Below are 15,413 nucleotides of genomic sequence, written 5' to 3' on the forward strand. Positions count from 1 at the left end.
GTTGCTATCAGTCTTGTGTCCAGGTCAAATCCTTTTGTAAAAAGGACTTAGAAGGCTTATTCTGGATCTGATGAGAATCATCCCTTCCTTGGAGAGATCTTAAACAGTGACTCCAAACTCTGCAAATCCATCTAAACTGCTCCTTCCTTCAGGCAGCTCTTCCTGGGTGCAAAAAGAGCAGTTGCTCTGCTCAAAGGAGATTATTTCCTCCTGACTTATATAAGTTCTAAAATAAGAAAATAAATCCCAACCTTGTCAGGGATGAAACTGTTTTTCCAAACTCAGGAATGATCCCTTTTGAAGCAGCGATTGCTTCAGTGAATTGTCAGGAGTGCCTGGAGGAGGGAAATCTCAGCTGTGACACAAGGGGGGCAGCTCCATCCTGGGCCTTGGGCTGTCATAGGGATGTTCTTGGGGAGAGGGAGTGGTGCTACAGCAGGAAATTTGGGTTTTCATTCCATCTTCCAGTGTGTTTTTAATCCTTCTGTCCCAGATTTTGGCTTTTTTGTTGTTGTTTTCCAAAACTTGGGGGTGAACGCAAGATCTTTGCGATGAAGGCTGGGAGTGACTCTCTTGAAGTTTGTGACAAATCTTACTGTTGTTTGGCTGAGTCAGAGTTTTAAGTCCCATTTGGTTGTTAAAAACCTCTCTGTTTCTCAAATGACACCACTTGGGCCTGAGCTGGCAGATGAGCTAAGTGCAGATGAGCTTTAGACCCTGCTAACAAATTCTTGCCATCATTAAAAAAAGACAAAAAGAGATGTAGGGTGAATGAGCACCAGCCTGGGCACCAGTGGGACCAGATCCTGGTCCTGGTTCTCCTGCCCTGGAGGTGGCCCTGGGCTGTCCCCTTCACCTGCCACGGTGACAGGCTGGGGCCTCCCTGCAAAGGTCAGGGCTGGGCTCTTCCCAGCCTATTCCCATCAAGCACCTTTTTATTGTGTTTGGTGCTCAAACACTGAATATATAACAAAACTGAGAAGTTTTAGAGCAACTTCTGAGCCTGTTTGGTGAGGAGGAGCTTTTTAGTAACGAGTTCAGAGACAGAGAAGAGCAAGGCTGTAAATTTAACTCTGTGTGTGTCTGATGCTGTAAATTTGCCTCAGTGCTGCTGGAGGAGGAGCTGGTCCAGCTGGAACGTGCTGTGAGCAGTGGGCAGGGGCAGAGCAGGTTGTGTCTGAGCAGCCCTTACTTCAGCCTTAATATTTGGTCCATTTTAGGGGGAATAGTTGGGGTTGTGGAGCTTGGGTGGCTGTTGAGTTGTGTCAGCACTGTCAGAGTCTGTCCTGTCACTGTGGTGTTGGTCCCTGCAAGGCTTTGGGCAGCAGCATTAATCTGGGGCTCAAACTGGGAGTGCAAAGAGTCTCTTGAGATCTTGACTCAAACTAATCTGGGCTCAGAATTTAACTTAGCAATGTGTTTTTCCTTGTTAGAATAAAATTAAGAAGTGTTTTAATTACTCTATTTTCTTTTTAAGTGTGTTAACATGTGAGGTCTGTGACCTTCCATATGTAGAAGAACCTCAGTCAATAGAGCTGTTCTCGTTTCCCATGAAATTTTGGTGTGTAAAATATAAACAGCAAAAAGGTGAAGTTCGATTATGGCATTTAGGAAAATTTTCCAGCAAGTGCCTTTTCCATGACAGTGAGCATTGGGTATTGTCTAGATCTGTGTGAGGCCACAAGGTGTTACCCAAGTCAGGCTTTTTTATTCTTTTGGATCCCTGTATCCCCCCATTTTATTCCACAAATAAACCAGATTCTGTTGTGAGGGTTTTTTGTGTATAGGTTTTTTGTGCATAGTTTTTTTTCCATTCCCCCCCGCCCCCCCCCCCCTTAGATTTCCACAATGCCTTTACAATTAAGAAAACTCTTGCAATTTGCCTTTAAGTCACCCTGCAGCAGCTCCTGGAAACCTCCCATCCCTCTGCCAGCCCTTTCTTTTGGTGGGCGGATGAGGAAGGGAGTCACTGGGTGAAGAGAGGCAAACAAGGAAACAATTCCAGCAGGATTGCTGCGTGGTTGGCAGAACAGCAGCTGCCATTGTCCGCCAGTGCCCTGCTGACCCGCAGGGTTTGAGCTGAATGCCGAGGGCTTCTGCCTCCGGGCCTTTTTCCCTTTCAAACAGAAGCAGAGCTGGGGGCTCTCCACAGGCCCCAGGTTTTGTGGATTATTCAGAGATGAGTTTGTGTTGCTTCCCTCGGTCCTAGGGTGGGACAGCTGCCCCTGGAGCCCGGCACATCCCAGGGCTTGGAGCTGCCAGGCTGTGGTTCCAGGGTGGGTGTCCTGGCGGGGTCCCCGGGCACAGCCCTGCCTTCCACGCTGCTTTCCTTGACTGGCTGTGTTGCAGAATCCCCCGAGGTCCTGTCCAGCAGCCCCTGGAGGATCGGATCTTCACCCCGACCGTCTCGGCCGTGTACAGCACTGTGAGTATCGGGGCCGGGGCTGGGCAGAGCCCCAGGGCAGCCACAGGTCACACGGGGGGGAAATACAGCTCCCTTCTGCCCCTGAAATAATAGTGCTCAAAAAGACTCTTGTGGTGGCGTGTGAGTAGGAACAGAAGGGAGGACCCTCTGGCTCTCCGCAGCTCCCTGGCAGGAGAGTGCAGCCAGGGGAAGTCGGGCTCTGCTCCCAGGGAACAAGGACAGCACAAGGGGACACAGCCTCAAGTTGTGCCATGTGAACCTCTCCCACTGGGTGTTGGGAAAATCTCTTTGCTGAAAGCGCGGTCAGACATGGGCACAGCTGCCCAGAGCAGTGGTGGAGTCACATCCCTTGAAGTGTCCAGAAGATGTGTGGATGTGGCACCTGGGGACAGGCGTTGGGTGGGCACTGGCATATTGGTGGAATGTTGGACTTGATCTTGGAGGTTTTTTCCAACCTTAATAATTCTGTGATTTTATGAAGAATCTTTTTAGTTGCATAGGAGCAAGAAAGGGAGAAATCTTTGAAAGACGTGTGGGTCCATTGCTATTTTTAAGTGTCTCTAGTTTTATTCAGCACATTGGAGAGTGGGTTTTCCTCCTCTCCCAGTGGGAGGGTGTCACTGGAATGACAGTATTTTGGCCATATTTTCACTTGGGTGGCTCCATCCCTCTCCTGTCCCCTGCATCTCACAGACTGATTTTTTTGTGTACTAGTGGCTTCACATTTCTAATACCTTCTTATGAAAAAAATAATCAAGAAAGATTTGTTTTCACATGAAACATTCCATTGCACAGAGGAAGAAATATTTTGATAGTCAATAGAATATTTAGGGTAGGCCTTTGGCTTGCTGTCCTAGATGATTGCTAATATAGAATATTGATTATTGTATAAATTTAGCTTAGAAACAGCAATGTTTATTTGAGAACATGATAGTCTTTTCCTTGTATCTATTTCTTTTTTTCCAATGGCAATAGCTGGAAGCCCAGGGTTATTTATAAGCTTTGCTAAATCAGCACAGCCCTGGGAAAGTCATATTTTGCTGGTTGGGATAGTGCAAATATTTTTAATGCCAAAAAACCCTGCTTTTAAGCTGCTCTTTTAATTATTTGGAAAACAGGAAGAAGAGCTGTAGATGGGATAAATTCACTACGTTTTGTGCAGAAACATAAGCTGCTTATAGAAAAACATAAGCTGCTGTGCAAGGTTTTCTCCTTTTCTGTTTGCAGGAGTGACTGGGGATGGGTTCTTGGCTCTGGCTCCCTGGGGGCACCTGGGGCTGGAGCATCTCTTGCCCAGAGCAGCTCTGGCTGCCCCTGGATCCCTGGCAGTGCCCAAGGCCAGGCTGGACAGGGCTTGGAGCACCCTGGGACAGTGGAAGGTGTCCCTGGTCATGGAACAAGATGAGTTTTTAAGGTCCCTTTCAACCCAAACCATTCTGTGAACATAAATGTACAAACACTTATAATAAATAATTCAGTTTGTATTATCTTTTATATACCCCATACAACACTTAAAAAACACTTAAAAAATATCTGAAGTCTTTTAAAGAAGGTTATTTTTTTTTTTCATTTTTTTCCTCCCAAGATATAATGCAGATGCCTGTGGGGAAAATATGACTGTAAAAATTTAAATTAATGTAAAATAGAAAAGTAACTGTGAAGAATGACCTAAAATAGCTTTTCAGTGTAGAAAAATACCACTCCTTGCTATGTTACAGGAATAGAAGACAGGGCTGGAAATATCTCAGCTCCAGGATCTGAGAATGCAAAACTTGAGAGAAAATTTCATGTTTTGGGGAAAGGAGAGAAATTTCTCGGCTGGGTTCTTTTCAGGCTTCCATTTGAAGCCCCAGGCAGATTTCAGATTCAGAGGGAGTCCAGGGAAAAATGAATTGGGATGGAAAAAGCACATGATGGGAGTGCCTTGACAAATTCATTCATGAAAGGTCTCAGTGGTTTGTTACACAAGGAGCAGCACCATGTGTTTGAGGGCTGGGTTTGCATTAAACAGGCATTTTGAAGAGCACTGTGAGATCACAGAATCTTGAAGGTTGGAAAAGGCCTCCAAGATCATCAAGTCCAACCTTCAAGTGCATCCTCAGTACCCAGGGGCTGCTTTTTCCCATCAGCATTTTATTTACTTGCCCATCCTCTGTGGGATCCCACGTGGATTATGGATCATCACTTCCAGAGATGTGTTTTTCCAGAGCATGGCTGGTGTGGGAAGAGTTTTGGGGTCCATGAGCACCACGTGGTGACTCTGAGCTGCCCCCGTGTTGTTCCCGTACTTCGTGCGTGGGGTGGGAGCAGAAATCACTTGAGATATGGACAGCCCACAGATGAACCCCCAATTTTTAGTTAGAGAGAAAAAATAATTCAATTGTCCTTTGTGTGCCTTTCCACATGCATTATCAGGACCTTGGTTGCACATTCCAGAGCTCTTTTTTTTCCCCACAGCTACAAAAATGGGAATGGAAAATCATGTGGCTTCCACTATGAGCCCCAATAATAAAATCAAATTTGAGGGATAAATTTTCCTGTTGGACAGAGGTGAGGAAGAGGCCAAGTGGGATGAAGTTTGTCTGAGAACTTGGAGATGCTCAAAATTCACAACAAGGCTTTGGTAGAACCTCTTTATCAAGGAAATCATACTGGCATTAAAACCAAACCCACCTAAATTCATCATGTCATCTTTATTTATTTATTGTGTTATGTTATACTGAATGGGTTGTTGGTTTGGGTTTTTCAATAAATAAATCCAGCAGTAAAATTAAAAACCCACCTAAATTCATCATAAGTCTTATTTATTTATTTATTTATTTATTTATTTATTTATTTATTGTGTTATGTTATACTGAATGGGTTGTTGGTTTGGGTTTTTCAATAAATAAATCCAGCAGTAAAATTATTTGAAAGGAAGCCACAGTTAGAAAAAATTATTTCCATGAACTAACCTTGTAATAATTTTCCCTCATCAGTAATGGAGAATGCTCTATTGCAGAGCTACTTTTGGACATAAAGGTTTGGGGGTTGTCCTGTAAACTGCTTCTTGCCTGGTGTTTCCAAATCCTCTACACTGCAAGAAATAAGGGTGATTACTTGTGTGGCCTCTGAAAGATCCAAAACCTGCAGAGTTTAGAAGGGGCATAAGAATGAAATTCTGTTTCTGTTGTAAATTATTTCAAGGAAATACATTCAACAGAGTTCTTTGGGTTGGAGTTTTTTTGAAAGATGTAGACCTCTAATGGGAAGGGAACTGCACAAAAGGTGGGTGTAGATCCCACCAGGCACCCCTGTCCTATGCCCAGGGAAATGGGGCTGAATCTATGGGAAATGAGATTAATGAGGAGAAGCAGACACACTCTTCAGATTCAGCACAAGGCACAGCTCTGGAATTGGATAAGAAGAATGATGGTGCTCATGGACAGCCTGTCTTTGCACAAATAACTGGTTATGGCAGGTTTTGGTGAAGGTTTGTAACTGCTTTTGTAGCATGTTGTGATTGGAAGTGCTGAAGCTTGGACCAAAACTACTCTGGGATAAACTCTCATGAGCTGAGGAGCAGCACTGAGACCCCGAGCAGCCTGGTCCAGTGGAAGGTGCCCCTGCCTGTGGAATGGGATGAGTTCAAGGTCCCTTCCAACCCAAACCCTTCTGTGAATGACTTCTGGATGAGAACTGATTGGGAGTGAGGGTTAACAAGGTGTGTTTGTGTGGGGAGAACTCACCTGGTCAGGTGCAGCCTGGAGCAGGGCCCTGTGGCGGGGCTGGATCCAGCACTCCCTGAAGGCGCCCGTTCATTGCTGTCCTCATGTGCCTTTGGAGCAGGTACCACGTCCTGTCAGGGTGCCCAGCTCATACCAGCTGGGGGCAAAGCAGGTGATGGGGCAGTGAGGTGCTGAAGAGCCCCCTTGTCCCAGATTTTCAAGGACTAAGGGTTGGCTGTCATTCGCTCTTGGGGTGTCTGGTGTTTTCTGTCCTGGGGTGCCCGTGGGTCCCCCCGAGTGTTTCACAGCCAGCAGAGGTTCCATGACTCGTGTCCTTTGAAGGGATCTTCCTGCACTGAAGAGAATCCTGTAGAAATGGGATTAGGGAGGATTAGCTGCTCCAGCCACCCTGTGCTCAAAGGAGGGATCTGGGTCAGGAGGCCGAGGCGCTGCCTGCCCGGCTGCGCGGAGCTGTGGGATGTGCAGGGGGGAAGCTCAGTGCCCCATCCTGCTCCAGCCTAGAACCGTGGAATGGTTTGGGTTGGAAGGTCCTTAAAGCCCATCCAGTGCCACCCCCTGCCATGGCAGGGACACCTTCCACTGTCCCAGGGTGCTCCAAGCCCTTCCAACCTGGCCTTGGGCACTGCCAGGGATAGGACAGCCACAGGGAAACCAGGGACTTGGGTGGGGTAAAGAGTAATCCCAAACTTGTATGAGATAATAAACCCAAAAGGTGTAAAAGGTCTCAGAAAGAAAAGCAAGAATTGCAGACTGAGTTTTTATTTTGTATTTCATTAGCTTTTTCCTTTAAAATACAGAGTTAAGGCTTCTGGAAAACTAAAATTAGCTCTTGCTACTCAGGGAAAATAGAAGGTGATGCCCTAGCAAATTAATATGTGATTTTGTACATACATTTTTAGAAGAACAACTTAACCTATAGATTTAATGAGGATATTTGCTTCCATAGTCATCTCAGACCATTTAAGAAACAACAAACCACAGCCTAGGCTCTATGGGGGCAGGGACCCCAGGACTGATGAGCTTAGACAGTCTCTACCTTTTACCTTTGTTAAAAGTTACTGAAAAAAACCACACAAATTCAGCAAGTTTGTCTTCCTTTACTACCTGTTTACATTAAAATCAGTGTCTTATAATTCAGTTTATTTATAAATAATTTGTTGTAGAAAGAGGAAGGTGTGGAAACACCAGCCTTGCTGTAGCTGCTGAGAAAGGCTTTCTGTGCTTTTCCTTCTGCTGGAATGAACACCAGTCCTTGGTTTGGGTGCACTGAGCTAGACTTGGCTAAACTTAAGAGGTCCTGGAAAATCAGTGTTAGGCTCCTACAGGATGCTCTCCAAGTGTGCTGTTGCCAAGCTATCAAGCTGGTACAATTTTTGTTAAATAATTGTTCTGCTGCCTTTGTTAGGCTTTCAAGCCAATCTTAGTAGGTCCAGACCTGTGTCTGTCATGTGTTTGCTGCACTGCACAAGGGTATCTCACGGACTCATTCAAGCAGCCGCAGTTTTCCTCTCAGTTCAGCTTCCAGATTTCAGATCCAATCACGAGAGCGTTTCTTGGTGTCTTTCAGTAACCTGCAGCATGGGTTATTTTCTCCAAGGCAGTGCTGGAGCCACTGTCCCTGGAAGTGTTCAGGAGGTGTGGGGGTGTGACGCTTGGGAATGTGGTTTAGGGCTGGACCTGGCAGTGCTGGGTTTATGGTTGAACAGATGATATTGGAGGGCTTTCCAGCCTTAGTGATTCTGGGGTTCTATTCCACAATTCTATTTGCATGTTGCAGTTTCTGAGGAGGAGGAGGAGGACTGCTGGGTGCTCACAGTGACCTGGGTTATTGGTAGTGCCCCTGTCCCCATTGTGAAAGCCCTGTGTGGACTTGGCTGCTGTTGGATCAGAGGATTTTGGATGGCTCCAGCTGTAGCTGGAGCAGTGTTTGCACTGCTGAGAGTAGGGAGGTGAAAACTGGCGGTGGTTGAAGTCCCACAGCTGGCACAAAATAACCTCTGTTTTCCCCAAATGCCATTTGAGGAGAATCATGAGGGGCACGGGCACAGCCTGCCACTGAGGCTGTTGATAGGAATTAATTCCTTCTGGTTTGGGTTCCTGTGCTTCCTCCCCCTCCCAACTGCATTATTTGATATCCATCACAATCCGTAGTCACTTCTAAGCCCCGAGTGCTGCATGACTGACATGACAGCTCTCTCAGGGTTGACACAGGAGTCATGGGACAGACTTTCATTTTCTCGGGGATGGGCTGTGGAAAGTTTTATGGAGCTCTCTGTGAGGCTGGCTGTGATCCAGCCGCGGCTGCGTGCGCACACCTGCCAAGAGAGATCAGCCCGAAAAAGAGATGATTCATCCCTGGCGAAGGGAAGGATCCAGTTGGGGACACAGGATGAGGTTCTGTGACTGACCCACCCTTTCCTCTGATGAGCACTCAGGGGCTGTAAATCTTCCCAGAGCGAAGGCTCCTGGCCCATTCCCAAGCCCTGGAGCTGTTGCATGTTGTGATTTCCTGGGATTTCGGGGCTGGCGCAGCTGCTGTGGTGGTTTAGGAGCTGTAAGGACAGGCGTGGACACTCTGGGTGCAATAAAGAGACTTGGAAAAAGCACTTAAATGGTGAACTCCGTGACTTCTGCTCTCTTGGAGCTTGGAGCTAATACTCCATTAAAGGAGCCAGGAATTTCCTTCTGCCTTCTTCACCCTGCTGGGGACATTTATGCACACATTGGCCTGTGCAGTGCCAGTGATCTGTGGGCTCCAGGTGCCTTTAGCTCAGACTGGGGAATGTCAGATGGGATATTGGGATAAATCCTTCCCTGTGAGGTGGGCAGGCCGTGGCACAGGTGCCCAGAGCAGCTGTGGCTGCCCCTGCATCCCTGGAGGTGTCAAGGCCAGGCTGGAGAGGGCTTGGAGCAGCCTGGGACAGTGGAAGGTGTCCCTGCACATGGCAGGGTGACACTGGATGGATTTAAGGACCCTTCCAGCCCAAACCATTCCATTATTAAGTAGTGCTTTTCAGCAAATAAATAAATGAGAAAAGGTCAGTGAGAAGCAAATGCTGAATTTCAGTAATGTGCATTTTAACTCAACCTGGCAACATTTAATTATGTTGAGCAGCTGGAGGTGTCACCCAATAGTTGTGTGACTCTTTTTTTCCTTTGACTCCCCTTTTTTATTTTACTATAGCCACTCTCTAAAATATATTTAAAGCAGTTCCATAGCAGAGATAGTAAAGTGGAGCAAATATTTGTGTGCCATGAAAACATTTTTCTAATATTTTGCTTAATGTGTTTTGTTGAGCATTTTTAATATAAGTTGAGAAAGGAGATAAACATATGCAAGATTTGCTTTGCTGTTTGATTCTTTGCTTGTGGCAAGCCCTGCAGATACCATGCCCTCTCTGCAGTCCTTTATTTTTCCTTTTTGGAGGGGAATATGCAACTTTCCCCCTTAGTTTGTTGCTGGTAATGTGTATCCCCTTGCAAAATCCCAATATTTTTTGATATGGCTTCTCTTGAAGGTCCCAGGCCTGAAGGCAGAGGGATCCCACACATTTCCACCAGTGACTGCAGCTGGTGCTCTGATTTTTTGATCCTTCCACATTTTCCTGAATCAGATAAATAGTTAAATAACTTGTGCAGTGTTTCACTTAGATAAGTATGTATTATTTTGTCTCTCTAGGTATGTAGAGTGGAGTCTCAGCAGACTGATTACTAATGTAATGTTTTACTAACAGTTTATCTCCACACAGGTAACACAAGTAGCAAGACAACCGGGTCCTCCTGCCCCATCCCCTTACACTGCACATGAAATAAATAAGGGACACCCAAATCTTGCTGCAACGCCACCGGGACATGCATCGTCCCCTGGGCTCTCACAGGTAAGACCTGGCGTTGGAGCAGAGCATTCCCAGCCTCTCCTATCCCATTCTCAGCTTCTCTGCTCAACAAGGAACTGACTTGTGTTGTTTGTGACCAGCGTAGAAACAAAGTGAATAAAGGTGATAAAGGTGTGGCTTGACCCTTGCAGTGACTATCAGCAGCACTTGGATTAGCACACCAATACTATTAATTGGTATTTATAAATTAAATACAAGTTTATTAGGCACTAGTTCCTCCTGGAGTCTGTAACAGAAACTAAAAACAACTTGAAAAATTGGAGAAGATAATCGTGGATGAGGAGGAATGTGTTTTGCTGTTGGATCAGGCAGTTTGGGGCACAGCCTGATTTCCAGGTTAAACACCCTAAAAGTGCCCTGTGCCCTGTCTCAGGGATTTTCCGAGGGGAAATCAAGATGGTGCAGTTTTGTGCAAGATGGTGCAGTTCTGTAATTCAAAGAAATGGGTCAGGAAAATGAGTTACACAAATTATTTCTCATAAAAGAGATGAGACAAAGGGCTGGTTACAGAAAAGTCCAGAATGGGAGATAAATGGGAGTTATAATAAGAATGGAGAAATAGAGTTTAGTGAGATATGTGGAATAAATTGGTCTCTTTGTAGCCTCTGGTAGATAAATATTCTGCAGGGCTGACTTCAGTGTGGACAGGCTTATCTGAAAAAGGAGGGGGCAAAAGAGGCAGGTAATGGGTCGAGAAGAAAAGGGAGATAAAAGATACTGGGATGGGGAAAGTGGGATGTGTAAGGAATGAGGTGTGAGCTAGGGGAAAGCCTGGTGTTCCCTCTGCTCTTGATGGATTTTTTTGTCTGGGAATGTGCAGGTGCTCATCCTCCTGGGTGGGACATTAGAGGCTGCAGTGTCTGGCAGGCATTGGTGGTGTTGGAGCTTTCTTGCACTCTAGCTGCAGGGTTGTTGGGAGTAAAGGCTCTGGGCTGAGGACTGAGGCTCAGGGAGCAGGGAGGGCACAGCAGGGTTGCAGAACAAACCCTCAGATGCTGCCTGGCTTTTGTCATGGATCAAGACATTCCTTCCTGGTAAACCTCATCAGCACATGAAGCTACTCATGTGGCAGAGGAGAGGGGAGGAAGAGAACATTCCAGGCAGCCTCTTTAAATCTATTGTAATCAAGGGATTTCTCTTCTTCCCTTAATATTTTCCATTGAGTCAGTGCATCCATAGAGTGGGCTCTGTGCCAGATCTCCAGCTGGATAATGCTGCTTCCCTGTTCTGGCTCTTGGAAGTGAGGGTCAGCCTGTGTCCCTGCTGTGCTGCTGGAGTGACCTCAGAGCCCTGGGGGCAGCTGAGGGTCCCCTGTGAGGAGCCAGCCCTGCTGTGCTGAGGGCAGGGAGGAGCAGCAAGGCTCCTGCTGTCAGGCAGGTGGGGCTTTGGGGCCAGAGAGGGCTGGGCACTGCAGAGCTTCTCCCAGGGGACCCCTGCCAGGGTGGCATTCAGCAGTGGAGCAGCACAAGTGCAGCTCCTGCTGTTCCCAGCCGGTGCTGGGGACCACCTCAGGAACCCTCCCCTTTGGTGGGAGCTGTCCCTGCCCATGGCCGGGGGAGGGTTGGAGCAAGCTGATCCAACCCAAATCATTCTGTGGCTGATCCAACCCAAATCATGCAGGTGTCTGCACTTGGGACACCAGTAAGGCTTGAAAGGGGATCAAAGCTCTATAGAATAACTTGTCCCCAGGGACAGTTTTCTGTACTCCTGAACTATTAGAGATTTGGGTAAATTTATATTCTGAATATTTTTTCTGTGTATCTCACTTGGACCCCTGTCCGGAGTTGAGTTTCTATGTTATGGTAAGAAATTCCCAAGCTAAAGGGAGATTTGGATGAAAGTTTAACCTGTTCATTACATCTGTGATTTGTCTCCCCTGGGCTTCAAGGAACACCCTCGTGCTTTTGTTGAGAACGAGGTGAGTGGAAGTTTCCTATTTCCACACCTCTTGTAGTTTGTGAATTTCCATCATGTTTTCATTCATTTACTTTCTTTTAGAAAGCGATGAGAGAGTAATTGTTGAGTAATTTTGTCTGATTCTTGGGCACCTTAAATCCTGCTGTTTCCCTTTAGAGATAAAGGGAGCCAGGCTAACATGGGATTCAGAGGAATGTGTTATTATTAATTTCTTTAACAGCAATAAAGCACAAATAACTGTATTTTACCCACCCACACTGCGTTGATGATTGAACACTGAACAAAGGTTGTCTTTGCCTTTGTCCAGTCATGCCTAACATAGCGAGGGGGTGTTTGTGCATAAAAGATAAGGACAAGACCACTTTGTTTGAATTAGAGTCTGATTAAGGGTCATTGATTTCTCCATCAGACTCCTGAGTTAATAAATACTCATCAAAGTGAGTCTTTCCAAGGTAGGGACTGCTCTTGAGGCAGTAGTGAGTGAAAATACTGGTGGGTGTTTTAGGCTTTGGGTGTCATTTGGTACTAAATGGAGTTTGGGCAGAGAGAGGATGTGTGTCACTGCCAATGGGGCAGATTGCTCTGAGTGCTCAGCAGAGTCTCTCCTTGCTGTTACCCAGGTAGGATCCCAGCATCTCCTCAGGCTCTAGGGTTTGTTGAAGAGGGGATCTCAGAGAACCAGGGAGTGTCCTGAGCTGTAAGGGACCCACAGGGATCAAATCCAAGCCCTGGCCCTGCACACACACCCCAGCAATCCCAGCCTCTCCAAACCTTCCTGCAGCTCTGGCAGCCCCGGGGCTGGGACCATTCCCTGGGGAGCCTGGGCAGTGCCAGCACCCTCTGGGGAAGAGCCTTTCCTGATCTCCAACCCAAACCCCCTGGCCCAGCTGCAGCCCTGCCCTGCTCCTGTCCCTGCTCACAGGATCAGAGCTGCCCCTCGGGAGGAGCTGCAGCCCCAGTGTGGCTCCCCTCTGGCTCCTCTGCTCCAGGCTGAGCACACCAAGTGCCTTCAGCTGCTCCTGGTGTGGCTCCTCCAGACCCTTCACCCTCACCCTTGGCAGAAGCCATGCTCCAAAGGAGAAGGTGGTTTAACAAATGCTTTGGTTCCACCAGCGACCCCTCACTGTCCTGGCTGCTCCAGAGCTGCCTGGCCCAGCACGTCAGAGGGCTGGGAGATGCAGTAATATCTTAAATTCTAGTAAGTGATAAAAGGAATTGCTGTCCCTTACTGGAGCTCCAGGAGCTGGAGCAGTTCACTGTAAGTTTGTGTGTGATGAGATGACAGCATTGTGCTGAATGGTCTGAAAGGGAGAGTTTGGGAACCAGGGATCAGGGAATGAATGGGGTATTTAACCTGAGAAGTCAGGTGTAAGTGAACGTTGTACCTTTGTTTGGTTTCCTTTAGCTTTATCTAAACAGACAGAAACAGCTGGTTGTGTGGTGCTGTGGTTGGGTGGCCCTTCCTCTTCCTCCTCCACCATTTCCATCTGACGTAGCCAAAACAAGAGCACAGCTCCCTGCTCCACCTCCTGAGGCTTTCCTGACAGACACCCTCCAGCACTTTGCTGCCCTTCAGGATTAGTTTGTGCAGCACAGTGAGGAGGCCTGGCAGCCATGTGCAGCAGTCCCACGCCCCCATCTTTGCAGCAGCATCTCTGCTTCCCAAATTCCAGGGCCTTGAAGTCATCGTGCTGCTCTCAGGAATGTGCTGAGCTCTGGCACAGGGGAATGTGCAGCACATGCTGCTGCAGTGATGTTATGGCCAGATGTGGCCCCAAGTACATCAAATTTCATATTCCTGTTGGGTTTTGCGTGTTTTTCCCTCGTTTCAACAGGGAGAGGAGGGGCACAGCCCCTCTGCCTCCTCTCCTGGCTTGAGGCTGCAGGAGGGGCTGGATTGACACAATTCCCTTTCTCAGTGTGTGGAGGAAAGGAGAAGCCATTGGAAAAGGAGCAGGGCAGCTCCTCCTTGGATGTGGCTCCCAGAGCAGGTTGTGCAGAGCTCAGGTAGGGCCTGGATTGACAGTCAGGCACCATCCCCTGATGGATGGAGAATCCAGAGCAGGCTGAGAGCATTCCCAGAGCCCCTAACTGAGAGCAGCTGAAATGTTGTGAATCTGCCCCATTCCAGTGCCTTGCACTGATGGATGAGGCAGCCATGGTAGGATGGGATAAAGGGTAACAGAGCAGCTGGGCTGGGAGCAGCACAAGGAGCTTCCCTGTGTCATGGAGTGAACAGAGGAGGAGAGGGCCCCTCCAGAGGCAGTGTGCAGAGCTCAGAGCACCAGGAGAAGGCAGTTTCATCCCCCTCCTGGCCTGGGGGTGTTTTGGAGGATCCCAAGGAACAAGTGCAGTGGGTTCTGGCATGTGAGGGTGAATGGTTTGGAAAAGACTCTTGGCTTTCTCTGCCTCAGCTTTAGAACTGCAGGCTCCAGTGGGATGCTGAGGGATTCTCTTAGTCCAGGCCCACAGTTTGGAAGCATCAAGTGACCACAGTTGGAACAAATTGCCAGGAATTTCCTCTGTAGTCAGGGATAGCTTCAGCTCTCATTAAGAACACGCTGTGCACTGAGCAGATTGGTGCTGCCTGCCCACGGCTGCCTCTTGGGATGGGCTGGAATGCTGGAGCTCTGGGGAGCACAGGATCCCACAGCACTGATGGGGACCTTCCTCTGGAGCTGCTGCAGTTGTGGACATCCCTCATCTGCTCCTGAAAAGGTCGAGATACACCTGAGTGAACAGAAGTGCAGGAGGGCTGAATTCTCTGGGTCTTGGTGCACGGAGACCTTGACTTTTAGGTGGCTGATTTAAATCCAGAACAGATTGTACCAGCTGAAACTTGTTACCATCTGGTTCTGTGCCTGAAGTGAAGAGAGTTTTGTGGTCTCATTCTGCTCCTCAAAAATGTCACCATCGTTGAATTAGAGTTTGTAATAGCAGGGAGACATTCCTTAGTACCTTCAGGTCTGGGAATGTGTGCCAGAAAGCAAGTCTGCCTGCCATCTGTGGCATGTTTATTAGGCAATCCCCAAGCCCCTCTTTTATGATCTTGGATCCTTTCTACAGGAGCTGGAATAATCCTGTTAGAACCATGATGTTTATTCACTGCTTCTATCTTCTGCAACCCAATTTGAGATGCTTTTAATAAAGGGATGTTTATTAAGGGATTGTAACAGAAGGAGGGATGTAATTTAATTGTAACCTCACCCACTGGTGCCCTGGGGTCAGTCAGGTGCCCTGGGACGTGGGGAGTGTTACTCCTTGTTCTCTCCTCGTGTTGGAGGCAGCTGCCTTTGGAGTCTGGTTGCTACACATTAAACTCATCTTTCCCCAAATTCTGGTGACCAGGGACAGGACCTCAGGGAAGGGCTGGAGCTCTGTCAGGTTGGAGATCAGGAAAGGCTCTTCCCCAGAGGGTGCTGGCACTGCCCAGGCTCCCCAGGGAAT

The 15,413-nt window shown here is 47.7% G+C and overlaps 1 protein-coding gene across 9 annotated transcripts in view; it reads left to right on the top strand.

The window, feature by feature from the left end:
* EIF4G3 (eukaryotic translation initiation factor 4 gamma 3) overlaps nt 1-15,413 on the top strand; it is a 143,918-nt gene that overhangs the window by 41,191 nt on the left and 87,314 nt on the right. For 6 of the 9 annotated variants that reach the window (XM_039697401.1, XR_005626343.1, XM_039697392.1 and 3 more), the window contains 2 exons: nt 2,350-2,425; nt 9,888-10,031. The gene's annotated coding sequence lies outside the window, so the exon portion shown is untranslated. Of the gene's footprint in view, nt 1-2,238; nt 2,426-9,887; nt 10,032-15,413 lie in introns of those variants that run through there. The other 3 variants (XM_039697402.1, XM_039697403.1, XM_039697399.1) reach the window with 3 other exon arrangements.

Source organism: Passer montanus, unplaced genomic scaffold, assembly GCF_014805655.1.
Source record: "Passer montanus isolate IOZ18808 unplaced genomic scaffold, ASM1480565v1 scaffold118, whole genome shotgun sequence".
Classification (NCBI taxonomy): Eukaryota; Metazoa; Chordata; class Aves; order Passeriformes; family Passeridae; genus Passer; species Passer montanus.